Source organism: Puma concolor, chromosome A1 (genome assembly GCF_028749965.1).
Source record: "Puma concolor isolate L17-30 chromosome A1, mPumCon1.1.hap2, whole genome shotgun sequence".
Taxonomy (NCBI): Eukaryota; Metazoa; Chordata; class Mammalia; order Carnivora; family Felidae; genus Puma; species Puma concolor.
Genome location: NC_141667.1, coordinates 64,898,746 through 64,913,591, shown reverse-complemented (window position 1 = coordinate 64,913,591; position 14,846 = coordinate 64,898,746). Strand labels below are relative to the sequence as shown.

Sequence of the window (14,846 nt, the reverse complement as noted above, 5' to 3'; positions counted from 1 at the left end):
ATATATAGTAGCCATTTTAATGGATGTGAAATGGTATCTCAGTAAGGTTTTTATTTGCATTTCTCTAATAATTAGTGATAGCATTTTTCTCGTGTTTAGTGGCAATTTATTTTCTTTAGAGGAATGTTTATTCAAGTCCTTCGCTCATGTTTTAATTGAGTTGCTTGTGTTTTGTTGTCGAGTTGAAAAAATTCTTTGTCCATCCTGGATATTAACCTCTGATCAGATATGTGACTTGCAAATATTTTGTCTCATGTTACTTGTTGATTGGGTCCTTTGAGGCACAGAGGTTTTTTTTTTTTTTTTTTTTTTTTAATTTTTTTTTCAACATTTTATTATTTATTTTTGGGACAGAGAGAGACAGAGCATGAACGGGGGAGGGGCAGAGAGAGAGGGAGACACAGAATCGGAAACAGGCTCCAGGCTCTGAGCCATCAGCCCAGAGCCTGACGCGGGGCTCGAACTCACGGACCGCGAGATCGTGACCTGGCTGAAGTCGGACGCTTAACCGACTGCGCCACCCAGGCGCCCCGAGGCACAGAGGTTTTTAATGTGATGTAGTCCAGTGTGATGTCACCTGTGCTTTTGGTGTCATATCCAAAAAATGATCACCAAGTACAATGGCATGAAACTTTTCCTCTATGTTTTATCCAAGAAGATTATAGCTTGAGGTTTTCTGTGTAGGTCTTCGTTCCATTTTGAGTTTATTTTTGTAATGGTGTAAGGGAAGGGTCCAAGTTCATCCTTTTGCACATGGATATCCAGTTTTGCCAGCACCATTTGTTGAAAAGGTTGTTCTTTCCCACTGAATGGTTTTGGCATCCTTGTCAACATCATTTAACCATATAAGCAAGGTTTATTTCTGGGCTGGCCATTTTATATGCCTGTACCCACACTGTTTTCATTACTGTAGTTTTGTGACAAGTTTTCAATTCAGGAAGTGTGAAACTTTCAAGTTTGTTTTTCTTTTGTTCAAGATTGTTTGGGCTATCCGGATTTCCTTGACATTCCGTGTGAATTTTAGGATGGGTTTTTTCTACTTCTGCCAAAAAAGTTGTTAGGATTTTGCTAAGGACTGCATTGAATCTGTAGGTCGCTAATTTTGACATCTTAACGTTATTAAGTCTTCCAACCCACGAGTATGGGATGTCTTTCCATTTATTTTTGTCATCTTTAGTTCCTTTCAGCAATGTTTTCCAGTTTTCACCATACAGGTCTTTTACTTCTTTGGTTAAGTTCATTCCATTCTTATTGATGCTTTTGTGAATGAAACTGTTTTCTTACTTTCCTTTTTGGAATGTTCATTGTTTGTCTATATAAACACAACTGGTTGATTTTATATCCTGCAACTTTGCTGAATTCATGTATTAGCTTTAACAGGATTTGTGTGTGTGTGTGTGTGTGTGTGTGTGTGATCTTTAGGGTTTTCCATGTATTAGATCATGCCATCTGTGAGCAGAGATAATGTTTCCTTTTCTTTCTTTCTTTCTTTCTTTCTTTCTTTCTTTCTTTCTTTCTTTCTTTCTTTCACCTTCCTTCCTTCCTTCCTTCCTTCCTTCCTTCCTTCCTTCCACTTGATTGTTCTGGCCAGGACTTCCTGTACTATTTTGAAAAGAAGTGGTAAAGTGGGCATACCTGTCTAGAACCGATCTTAGAGGAAAACCTTTTAGTCTTTCACCATTATGTGTCATGTTGGCTGTGGGTTTCTCATGTATGGTCTTTTTGATGTTGAGGTGATATTCTTTTATTCCTAGCTTGTTGGGTGCTTTTTTATTTCATGAAAGAGTATGGGATTTTATTAAGTGATTTTTCTGCATCAGTTGTGATGATCCTGTGGGTTCCCCCCCCCATCATTCTGTTAATATGATGTATTCCATTGATTGATATTCTTCTGTGTTGAACCATCCTTGAATTCCAGGAATAAATCCCACTTGGTCATGGTGTGTAATCCTTTTAACGTGTCATTGAATTCTGTCTGCCAGTGTTTTATTTTGAGGATTTTTGCATCAATATTCATCAGGGATATTGGTCTGTAGTTTTCTTAGTGTCTTTGTCTGTCATTGGTATCAGGACAATGCTGGCTTTATGGAATGACTTTGAAAGTGTTCCCTCCCCTTCAATTTTATGGAGGGTTTGAGAATTGATGTTCATTCTTCTTTAAATTTTTGGTAGAATTCACCAGTAAAGCCATCTGGCCCTGGGCTTCTCTTCTTTGGAAGGGATTTGATTACTGAGTCAATGTACTGACATCCTTCCATATTTGCCATATTCTGCTTGTTGGAAGCAAGTCACTAGGCTCAGACCACCCTTACGGGGAAGCGATTACCAGGAGAGGAGAATGATTTGGGCCACCTCAGTCCTCCCCTGTAAAATGGAGCTATTCCCAATCAATTGGTTAAAGAAGATGTGTAGGGCATCCCTTCACTGTGCTTCGTGTCTCAGAATTACCTGGTAGTTTGTACTCCCAGTTGACTGATTTCAAGATGCAGCCTAGATTTATGGTAAATGGAAACTTTGTGCATCTTTGTATAAGATTCATACTTTGACAAAACTTCCCATTTCCCTCAAATCAATGAAATTTAATAGGGCTTTTAGTCATACTCTGTGATATGTTCTCAGTCTCAAGAAATTAACAGGATAAACATCTTGGTCGTGGTTTTGTGATCGTAATTTTTAAACCAGCTATCATCCCTGACCCGTTAAATCTGAGTACACTGCTCCTATATGATCATGGCCACCATACACTTTTTTTCCCATGGTGCTTGTCCAAGGACTGTGTTATCTGTTTCAAGGGTTTCTCTTTTGCTGGATGGTAAGCTGAGGCTAGAAATGATATCTTTTTTTTCCCTCCTCTGTATTCCCAGCAGTGCTGAGTACAAAATCGGCCCTCAATAGAGATTTATTACATGAAAGTATACGAATGTATGAGTGAATAAATACTGCCGTCCTCCTGCTAGCCTTGAAGGCTCTGACCCAGTCTACACATCCAGTGTCCAGCCCATGCCTGACCAGTGTAGAAGATCAATAAACGTCACGGATTGAAGAAAAGAATGGCAGCGTAGCATCTCCTATCAGCTATTGTAACCACTGGACAACAATGGAAAGATGATTTGCCATCTGCTCAAAGGAGTCATATCCTGGAGATGTCATCTCTGTAGTGTCCTTATCCTAGGAGCCAGAGTCTCCTCTCCTTAAATCACTTGAGTACAATAAAAAGAAAGTCATTTGCAGGTGGATTGCCCCAGAAGCCAATTTGGAGACAGGGTTCTGAGTTCAAGTGGCTTATTTGGGACAGGATCCCAGGAAACGCAATTGGAGGCGCACAGCAGAGAGCCAGGAAAGGACAGGATTTAGCACAGCTCACATTAATGAACCGATGGCTGAACTGGGCACCTGAGTACAGCCTCGCAGCGGACCTCTGTGAGGTTGACGACTCAGAGCTGCCCCCTCCCCATGAGTAGCATGCGAGGTGTGATATTTACGCCAGCTCCCCATCTCAATGTTTGGGGTTGCACACTGTCTGGCATTTCGGCCCATCCTGTGATAGAACAGCAAGCTTCTGCAACCAACGAGTCCTCAGGGAAGGGTCCCCAGTCTTGTAGGAAGAAGCCAAGTGGATGCTGAGCGCCGAGGAGATTGACAGTGGTAGCACCTGATGCAAAGAGTTGAAATTACATTTACGAACCTGGACCCGAGACCTGATTTTGTCCTCTGCTAGCAAGGCAAGTCCCTCCAAACTCCCCAGTCCTCGGTGTGTCCTTCTAGAAAGTCCTCTTCTGCTCCAAAAGCACCGGGACTTCATTCTTCCTTGAAGACGTGTGGCTCGGGACTGCCGACAGCATTCTTTGTCAGAGCTCAGCTTCTAGAGTGTCTGTGTCGGCAGGCTTCCTTCCATTTTTCTGTTCATGTTTCACACCAGTCATGGGAGCCGAGGTTCTGGGATCAGGTTGCTCTTTGCAGCTGATCTGTGCATGTCTGACCACAAGGATGATTCACATTATACCCTAATGTGGTGTTTATATCATTTGATGCTTTGATTACTTTGTTCGAAGTGATCTCATTTGTTTATGAGCATCTGTTAAGTCCCCAGCCACCCCCCCGCCTCGCCGCCGCCCAGAAAGTCCCTGCCTCTCCGTTCTTTGGGCAACGCGTTCTGCAGACAGTTACGTCCTCTGCTGCTGCAATAGCCCAGGCGGGCTAAGATGGTCTCACCGGCTTGCTGTCGTTCCTAACAAACCCCGGGGAGGAGAAAGCAACAAGGCAAAAGCAACAAAGTTTTGGCCCTTTTGACACAGACAGAGTGTGTGCAGATGCCGCGTTACAACATTTGTCTTCCCTCCTTGCTGTTAACTCTCACTCTTCCACCCACATCTTCATCTCCACTCTTGTTTTTAATGTTTATTTTTCAGAGAGAGGGGTGTGGGGAGGGACAGAGAGAGAGGGAGACAGAGAATCCGAAGCAGGCTCCGCAACGTCAGCGCAGAGCCCGATGTGGGGCTCAAACTCATGAACCACGAGATCATGACCCGAGCCCAAGTCAAATGCTTAACCACGGGCCACTCAGGCGCCCCTTCATCGCCACCCTTTCGGGACCAGATCCCGTGGGATGTGAATAAGTGGATCAGGGAGGAAAAATGCATCCATAGCCACTGAGATTGGGAGAAGGCTGGCATCAGCAGAGTCAAAAGGTGTCTTTGCTGCTGGACTTCTCAGAGTCTCGAACGTGCTAAGGCATACCGTGAATCTCAGTGAGGATGGGGTGAGCAGCATTTCCAAAAGGAATATGACCGCACAGCGCTTGCTGTTGGCTAATGAAAGGCTCTGCAGAACTAAGCTCTGGAAATGCTTTGCTGGATCACACGTTTGCCATGGAGCTAAAAACGACCGATAATTCAGAAGCCTTCGGCGGTCTGCAAGAACTCAGTGGCGAACCAGGCTTCTGACACAGCCACGGCAACCCCCTTGCCTCTCAGTTACTGAGCACCTGCTGTGCGCTGGGTGCCTTACCATAGGTCAACAGCTTTGCGAGGGAAGGCGGACGTGACGCCACCGTCAAGGAAAAGGCTTCTTGGTAAGGCATTTGGAGAGTCAGGGAAGGTCACGGAGGGGTGGGCAGGACCCACACCCCGAACCTGCCCTCAGCACCAGGACTGGCTGCATAACTGACAGGGCCCAGTGCAAAATAAAAAGTGAGGGGGCTCTTGATCAAAAATGACTAAGAAGTTGAAGACGATAACAGAGCGTTGCACCTGGGGCCCTTCTGGCTTTTGCGCAGGTCCCTCGCCTATGAAGTCAGCCGTGCACGGCATGTATCTGTGGCAGGAGCAGCAGCCCTGGCCCAGCCGCCGGGTCATGTCTCCTGTCCCCTTCTCCTCTCCCACCCCCCCCCCCCCCCACCAGGCACTGCTCAGAGACAGGCTTTCTCCCATTCTGCCTCGGCAGGAAGCTCCTTCTGCAGCTCTTAATGAATCAGCGGCTGAATAAGCAACGCGCCTAGAGATTACTCAGAGGCAGTATGGAACAGAGGCAAGGGACTGGAGGTTCAAATCCTGGCTTTTTGCCCCTTATCTCTCCATGACGTTGATCAATTTCACGTTCGGTTTCTGCGGCTCAGAACCCGGCTTTAGAAAGAGGGGCTGGCAATAATGCCTGCTCCGGACAAAGGATGGTGTAGAGCCAAGGAGGGTAATTCCATCCTTTACGCACCCTCTGCAGAGGAGCCTGAGCAGGTGTAAGATTTCGCATTCCCCCCTTGGAGGCTGCTGGCCACTCCTCTCATTTATTTACTTACCCATTCGTTCAGCCAGTGTGTGGAGGGTAGGTAGGAATGGATTAGGCAGAGAAGAAGGAGAAAGGCACTCCAGGAGGACCATAGCTTGCGACACCCTCCGTGACTGTAGCCATATAGCACACGGGTGGGGGGGAAGAGCTGAGGTCCCAACCCAGACAGGCTCGCACCGCACCTCGCTGCCTCCGGTGCCTGGAGAAACTCGGCTGCCGAGAAGAAGGAAGTTAATGGTAAACAAGGGCTGTTGGGTTGTCTGCGGATCTTAATCATCCTTATATCCCCACTGCACAGAAGCCCAAATAATTGACGATGGGCCAAAAACCAACTTCAGGAGGCTGTCCACCCAGAGCCGTCAACCATCTCCAGCAATTAGGCTCAGCGTGACAGTTGCTTCTGAGACAAGGAGCCGAGTGAATGGAATTAATCTCCCTGATTTAAATCCATTAGTGCCTGTGATAGACTGGTTCAGGCATTTAAGAGCCACTTCATCTCACCCGGTCATGCCCATAGGGTCACACGCTGACTCACAGTTAATAGTGGGGAAGGCTTTAATGCAGGGGAGGCTTTGAAGAAGGGCAGGGTGTGTTCCAAAGCTTGAAGGTTTAATGCATTTTTAATTAAATGTGCTTTAATAGGATTCAGCACCAACTATCATGTCACTGCAGATAGATTCATTATATTTGTTCAGTTAATTACGCGTGTGTTATTATCCAAGTGTAAACTTAGGTGACCTGGAAAGAAGCTTGACTTCGAGGGACACCCAAGAGTTCTGCTGGTCCTTTCAGGATTAGATTAAATAGTTCCCCACCCTGCGGTCCCCATATTTACTCTTGTGTGCCCACGCCCATAGCCACACATGTGGGCACATGTGGTTACACTCTGGCAGCCAGGCACATGCGTAGACGTTCTCTCTCTCTCCTCCTCTCTTCTTTCAAAGAGAAACGGATGGTAGGAGATCTCAAAGCTAGGAAAAAAGCTTTCCCAGATCGGGCCCCGTCCTGTTATCAGCTTCGCACGAGGTGCTGAATATTCCTGAGCCTGAGCGTCCCTCTTCTGTAAAGCGACAGTGACAGCAAGATTAATAGCGAGGAACCCCCCCCCCCCCAGCACTGCTGTAGGTTCCCAGGACGTGATACCCACAGAGCCCTTTGTGAGATGCCAAGAGCCATGCACCTCCTCCTTATTGCTGGCTGTTGTAACCAATCCTTCTAGAAGGCGCCCCGTCAGGGCTCCATTCTATACGCTCAGGGCACGGGATCCCTTGCTGTACCCTGAGTGTTCACATGCTGAAGCAGGACCTTGTGTACTCACTCAGCAGGCGTGCACCGAGCACCCTTACCTAGGACTTCCTGAGGACCTACTATGCGCCCAGCGCAGGGTCCCTGACTTCCACGTGTTTCTCATACATGATTGCTTCTTACCAGGTGACGATCTACACATTATAGATGGGAAACCAAAGCTTACATAATGGATCTATTTAATACAGTTTGTTTGATTCTTATCATGTGCCAGGCGTTATGCCCCAGGGGCAGGGGCATAAGAGGAAAATGCAACAGATGTGGCCCTTGCCCTGGTGCACCTTTCTGCACAGGAAGCTTTCGAGAGCTCACCGGGAAGCGCTTCCATGCCTGGGCCCTTGGTTTCCTCTCCAGTCACATCACAATGTACCAGACTGCGAATCTTGACATGTGGTGGCTCGGATGGTTCCAAGTTTGGGGCATGGCGGCGGTGGCTGGGGGCCCTGGAATGGGGTTCAACATATGGGAAGGAGACCCTCAGAGACGTCCAGGGTAAACCTCTCAGCCTTAGGTGTGCTTACCGCACTCCTGGGTGGGGGGAGGGATGATCTTATTCAAATGCAGATGATGATTCAGTAGGGTTGGGGGTGGTGGGGTGTCATTTAATTTTATGTGTCACCTTGGTTAGGCCATGGTACCCAGGTATTTAGTGAAACACCAGTCTAGATGTCACTGTGAAGGTTTTTGGTAGGTGGGATTAACCATGAAATCAGTGGACTTTGAGTAAAGCAGATTATCCTCTATGACGTGGGTGGGCCTCACACAATCAGTCGAAGCCTTGAGAGAAAGAACGGAGGTACCCGGAGGAAGAAGGAATTCTCCAGAAAAGCTGCAATGTCAACTCTTTCCTGCGTCTGCTGCCTAAAAAAATGCCCTGCAGATTTTGGACTTGCCAGCCCTCACTATTACATGAGCCAATTCCTTAAAATATTTCTTCCTCTCTCTCCCTGTCATAACTCCCTATATCTATTATAGATTTGAACTTTAATAATATAATTTTATTTTAATTAATTTAACATTTTACGGATATGTAAGAAAGGCAAGTTAATTTTAGGAATGTATTTGATTTAACAGAAAATATCCTAACTGGTGTGATTTGTGTCATTGATAGAAACATCTGTGAATGAGATCTAGAGATACGTACATAGCTATCTATGTATATACTGTATAGATACCCTGTGCATATAAGATACAGCTACTTTGCATATGTCTATGACCATTCTGTTTCTCAGGAGAGCCCTGCCTGATACAAGGAATGGGAGTCTACATTTCTTCCAAGCTCCCAGGACATGCCAGTCCTACTGGTCTGTGAACCGGACTCTGATTAAGGTCAGTGGCTCCGTCGGTGAAGTATTTGGCTCTTGGTTTCTGCTCACGGCATGATCTCACAGTTCGTGGGATCGAGCCCTGCGTCAGGGTCCGCGCTGACGGCAGGGACACTGCTTGGGATTCTCTCTCCCTCTCTCTCTGCCCCTCCCCCACCCCAATAGAAATCAATAAACTTCATTTATTTTATTTTTATTATTGTTTTTTTCACATCTATTCATTTTTGAAAGGCAGAGAGAGACAGAGTGCGAATGGGGGAGGGGCAGAGAGAGAGGGAGACACAGAAACAGAAGCAGGTTCCAGGCTCTATCAGCACAGAGCCCGACGCCGGGCTCGAACTCACGGACCGCGAGATCACGACCTGAGCCGAAGTCGGCCGCTCAACCAACCGAGCCACCCAGGCGCCCCATAAATAAACTTTAAAAAAAGCAAAGAACACAAGCCACAGATGTTATTTTAAATTTTCCAGCAGCCGCATTAAAAAAGTTAAAAGAAACAGGTAAATTAATTTTAAGAACATATTTCATTTAACTGAAAATACCCTGAGTATTATTATTTCAACATGTCATGGACGAGATATCATACAGTTTTGTTTTTTTTTTTTTGCACGAACTCTTCAAAATCTGGTACACTTACAGCACCCACTTATGCTTCAGACAAGCCACGTTTCAAGTGCTGCTCAGACACGCGTGGCCAGGGGCTCCCACGTTGCACCCCACGATTCAGGATCCTTGACAACCAGCACCCTGGGCTAATGGAGCTGCTATTTGCTGCCTGCCCTGCATTTTCTCCTAAAAACGGAAAAAGGGGAGGGGGGGAAAAAAGTGAGAAAAAATAATAATCTGGGTAATTAAAGATGCCAGGCGACTCGCGTCAGGTTAACGCCCAGAGTGGAGTGAATGATAACAGAGGTTCTGCTCAAGCAAGCGCCAAATAAGCAAACGTTCTTTAAATAAACAGAAATTGAGTATATTTCAGGAACTTGTTTACGCTATGGGTCACGGAGGAGGTTAAACAAGAATTTGTTTTAAAAAGTCTCCAAAGGACGGCCTCTGTGCTCTCACCGCACGTGGTTGGGGGCGGGGGAGGCTCTCGGGGCTGGGAAACTGGGGTCAGGTGGAGACCGGGGCCACCGTCTGCCGTGGGCACCGATACTTTTGCGCTCAAGCGCCGGCTTCACGTGCAGGGGTGCAGGGAGGGGTGAGACGGCGACCCGGAGGGTCCCGGGGAGCCTGGGTGTCCGGTGAGACTCCCGGCAGGCAGACGCTGCGCAGACCTTCCCGGTGTAGGTTGGAGAGGGGTTGTGTCCCACACGGGTGAGTTGTCCACTTGTGCAGTCAGCTACCCATTCATTTCTTCTGCATTCCTCCTTCCCGCACTCAGGTATCCCTTCAGTTAGTGACTCACTTGCCCATTGACTCATTCTTTCACACACTAGCTCAGGTTGGGCTCCCTGGGAAGCAGACAGGAGGCTTATGAGGGAGCATCCTGCCATCAGCACCTACAGGGCGTTGCGGAAAGAGACGTGCATCTGTGTGTGGTCTCGGTGGAGCCGCCCCCCGCCCCCCCTGGGGAAGTTTCTAAGACGGATGAGCCTGCCCTGAGAAGGGGGTGTGAGGGAGGGCACAGGGTCTCATATCCACCACACACAACCTTCAACACACTCACCTACGCTTTGGTCTCTGGGCTTCCCTCGTTGGCTCTTTCGTTCATTCGCACACCCAGCGCTTTGCTGTCTTAAATCCTGCCCCCCTCCCCACCCCCAGGATCTTTGCAAGACCGGTCCCCTTTCATCATTCGGGCCTCAGCTCTGAGCTCCCTGCCCCAGAGGAGCCCCTGCAAGTGGCCCTGGGGATGGTCCTTCACCCTCCACCCCTCTCTCCCTCTCCAAACCTCTCCCCTGGTTATTCTCTGCCCGCACACCATCTATCGCTCTCAGAAGTGACCCTGTTCATTTACTTACTTGCCCATTCTCCCTCCCTTCTCCACTGGAATGTAAGCTTCATGAGGGTTGGGTCTTTGTCGGAGCGTTTCTTCTTCTTTTTTTTTTAATTTTTTTTTTTTTAATTTTTTTTTTTTTTCAACGTTTATTTATTTTTTGGGACAGAGAGAGACAGAGCATGAATGGGGGAGGGGCAGAGAGAGAGGGAGACACAGAATCGGAAACAGGCTCCAGGCTCTGAGCCATCAGCCCAGAGCCCGACGCGGGGCTCGAACTCACGGACCGTGAGATCGTGACCTGGCTGAAGTCGGGGAGCGTTTCTTCTTCTTAGTCACACAAAGATTTGTAGAAGGGACAAATGAATGACTCAGCAATTTGCTTATTAATTAAATCATTCATTCATTATTCATGTATCAACTCTCTTATTCATAATTAGTCCATTCATTCATTTATTCATTTCCTCAACAGGCAGTGTCTATATCTATAAATAGGTATTATATATAAATATATACTTTTATATATTTAAATATTCAACATGTTTATATATAAATTATATATATAAAATTTAATGTGTCTGTTACATACATATATAAGTATGTGTTATAACTATAATGAACATGTATTATATATAAGTACATAACATACATTTATATATAAATATGTAAATATATATCACATTTACTATGAACCCAATAAAGATATTCTTAGCAACATTATTAAAAACAGCAAAAAACCCCCAAAATTATATTAAAAAATAGAATAACCTTGAGCTTAGCCAACTCTAGGGGAATTACAACACATTATGACAAAAAATGAAAAGTCCTCTTTGCAAATGACACTTTGCTATGACTTCATGGGAGCGTGATGACAAGGAACCGGGCTAATAGTCCCATGAGAAGTAGAGAGAAAGCAGGTTTGATAAAAAGGCATATCCAGTACGGTCACAGCCACGCCAAGTGTATCTGTTTTTGGGTAATGACAAGACATCCCCATGCAACAGTAAATAAAATCAGTCTCAGGTATTGAGACGCTGGGGATTTTCATTTTTTGCAAATATTTCTTTGACATTCTGTCACATTTCTTAGTATGAAAAAGGGGTGCCTTTTTCAGGGGTGTGTTTTAGGGGCACCTGGGTGGCTCAGTCTGTTTAGTGCCCGCCTTCAACTCAGGTCATGTTCTCACAGTTCGTGGGTTTGAACCTGCGTGGGGCTCTGTGCCGACAGCTCAGAGCCTGGAGCCTGCTTTTGGATTCGGGGTCTCCCTCTCTCTCTGCCCCTCTCCCATTTGTGCTCCGTGTCTCTCAAAAATAAATACACTTTAAAAAATTAAAAGAAAAAAGAAAAAGATATTTCAGCATTGTATGACCCTCAAGGCATGGTGTGATGCATAATCCTGAGACTTGGTAAGAAGTACTCTTTATAAAGTTCCCACTGTGTGTCCTGTGCTCAACATGCATTTTTTTTCACTTAGTGCTCAAAACTATTAGGCGGGTTAATATTGTGTGTATATTTCTATGTGTGTGTGTGTGTGTGTGTGTGTGTGTGTGTGTGTATGTCTCTGTGTGTGTGTGTGTCCATGTGTATCTGTGTGTGTGTTTACGTGTGTGTATCTCTGTGTGTGTGTGTCTGTGTGTGTGTGTGGTAGAATGATGGCCCCAGAACCTATGCATATATTACCTTACACAGCAGAAGACACTATGCTGGCAGGATTTGCCTAAGGACCTTGAGGTGGGTCGATCACCCTGGATTATCTGGGTAGGTCCAGTGTAATCACAAAGGTCTTATGGCGGGGAGGCGGGAGCGTCAGAGCCAAAGACAGGACAAAAGCGGCAGTTAAGAGAGACGCGGCTCACCAACTGCAGAGTGCAGGCCGCCTCTGGAAGCCGTTAAGGCAGGAGATCGGGCTTTCCCCTGGAGCCTCCAGAAGAAGGTCAACTTCAGACTTCTCATCTCCAGAACCGGGAGAGAGTAAGTGGGGGTTGTTGTAAGCCTCTAAATTCGGGGTAAGATTTTTACAGTGTCAATAGACAACTGTGGATAAACTGAAGCTCAGAAAGACAAAGTAACTTGTCCGAGGTCAGCGGCAGAGTTGAGACTGATTCAGGGGCCGTAACGGTTTCGACTGCCGCCTCTCATTGGAGCGTACGTGGAGCTGGGATTCGTTGCTGTGAATTGTCCATAGCGTTCTACATATTTGCAGGGGCTTGGCTTCTGCCTTCATCGTTAGGGGTTTAATTCTAAGGATCAGGCCTCCACACATAGATTTCCTTTCCCTCGTCTCTTCTTTCCCCTTTTCTTCTTCCTTCCTTTTCTCCTTCCCTCCTTTCCTTTTGTCCTCCTTTATATTAACTGAGCAGCTGCTATGTGCCAAGTTCTGTCCCAGATTCTGAGAATACACTGGAAATGAGATGGACCAGGTGCCTCTCCTTAGGGACCTCATGCTGAAATTTTGCCCAGATCGTGCAAATATCTAGAATACGGTGGAAAACCTGTGCTCCAGAGACCGAGCTTCGGCTCCAACCCCATACAGAGGCGGGGAGCATCGAAGGTTAAAAATACAGAATCTCTCTCTTCAACCAGGTCCTACTTCCCCAGGGGAATCCTGGAGAATAATGAAACTGTGCTTCAAGGAGATGGGAGAGAAAAGATCTAGATTTTTCCCTTCTGAGTCCTGCTGCCTCCCAGCCCCTCTAGGGATTTTCTGTCTCCCCGGGGTTTGGGGAGGACCCCAGACTCATGTGCTCAGAATGTCTGAAGGGGTCCAAACCAGGAAGGAATAGGAATAAGCCCTCCAGGCCAGGAAGTGAGGAAACACAAACACAGAGTAGCTTGGGGGAATGAGCACTGAATCGGGGTCTGGAGCTTAAGTGCTCTCTCTGCCTCTCACCCCCCCATGTGACTTTGGCTGGTCAGCGGACCACTCTGGACCTCAGTCTCGTTCTCCACTCAATAGGGATAATAACATTACTTCAATCCCCTCTGTCCCAGGGTTAGGGATACAAAGGAGAGAATGCATGTAAAGGAAGCTGACGCAAGGGTAGTTGACGGATGCTTATGCAATCTGGGCTGAAGAGTGAGAGCAAACACACGGAAACATTTACAGCCTGTTGCAACCGCCGAGATGATGTGGATACGGATCTCTTTCTACCAGGAATAGCCGCAAATATTGGTATGTAGAGCTCTGGTTCTTTATCAGATTGTGTCCACCTGTATGCATGCACACATACACGCGCGTGCGTGCACCCAGTGTGGTGCCGTGGCAGGCAATTCTGTGGCACAAGGCAGCACGAGCCTCGCGTTCGAATTCTCCTCTCTGGACCTCAGCCTTCTCTTCAATAAAACAAATCATCGGTGACCACGGACTGAGGCCTATGCACCATTTTGGCCGGAGATGCGTTGTTTGGATTAGCGTGCCGAACGCATTTCTAAAGAGCTGCCTAACATTTTAAAGAGTGGAGACTTGGCCTGCAAAAGGGGAATCTGCGTTTTGGCTTCTCTTGCAGCCGCTCGGGTCGGGCGGTCCCGGGCCTGCCTTCCTGAGAGCCACACGTGTTTCTGACCGCGAACCGCAGTCCCCACCGCACTCAAATGCTGCACCCCCTGCCGGCCGCATTGCTCTATCAGGCCCGCCACCTGCCAGGCTCTGTGGTGACTTTGCCGGCCAGCCCCATGCTGGGAATATTTTGGTTGCTCAGCAGCCAGGCTTCGGGCACAGGGCTACCAGCCCCAGAGGGCAGACAGAGATCTACTGGGAGACAGAAATTCTAGGAGATTGCAAGTGGCAAGGAAGGAACGCCAGAAAAATTCCTCTTTCTTCCATGACTAGGGAACGGATGTCCCAGGAGCCAGATCCCAGGCCAGTCCTTTACTTTGTTGCAGCCTCAGTTTCCCCATCAGTGCTTGAACTAGACGATCTCCAAGGCTTTTCTAGTTCTTGGGCTGTCTGCTTCTCTCTCTCCTCCCTCCAACACACGCGTCGACACGCGAGCACATACAGTAGATTGTATTCTTGCACACGGGCACACTTACACATCTTCCTGAGGATGTTTTTCCACTTACCAGCTGCAAACCCTCATATTGCCTCCGACCTCCCACACCCCTGACATCAGTCCTGCAGGTCTCCTTTCAGACTGCTTCCAGTCATCAAGCTTCAGAGGAGTTACCTGCCGGCATTGTGTAAGGGCAGCCAGCAGGATTAGTCAGCTAATCTCCTCTCTTATCAGCCTTTTCCCCCAGGAGCAGACAACAACAGGAGACTGTTGGGCAGGTAGCAGAAGTTCAGGCTCAGGAGAGGGCTCAGATCCCACCCACTGAGGGCAGGAGGGAGGAGGCCGGCGACCCAAACTTTGCTCTCATCTCTGGCTGGGATCACGGAACCGTGGGAGAGCGCTCTCGGGGACCTTGAAATGGTTAAGGCAAAGTCAGGTTCCGATCCGGGCCAAGCGCCTCCCATCAGGCCGCTCGCTCACCACCTCTAACCCGTGAAGGACCTC

At 47.4% G+C, this 14,846-nt stretch overlaps 1 long non-coding RNA gene across 1 annotated transcript; it reads right to left on the bottom strand.

Annotated features, from left to right (window-relative positions):
• Positions 1-2,564: 2,564 nt before the first annotated feature.
• LOC147584207 (uncharacterized) lies at positions 2,565-6,198 on the bottom strand. The gene is made up of 2 exons (XR_015255237.1): positions 5,792-6,198; positions 2,565-3,975 (listed from the first exon to the last, which is right to left on the bottom strand). It is a non-coding gene; the product is annotated as an uncharacterized LOC147584207 (long non-coding RNA).
• Positions 6,199-14,846: the final 8,648 nt, after the last annotated feature.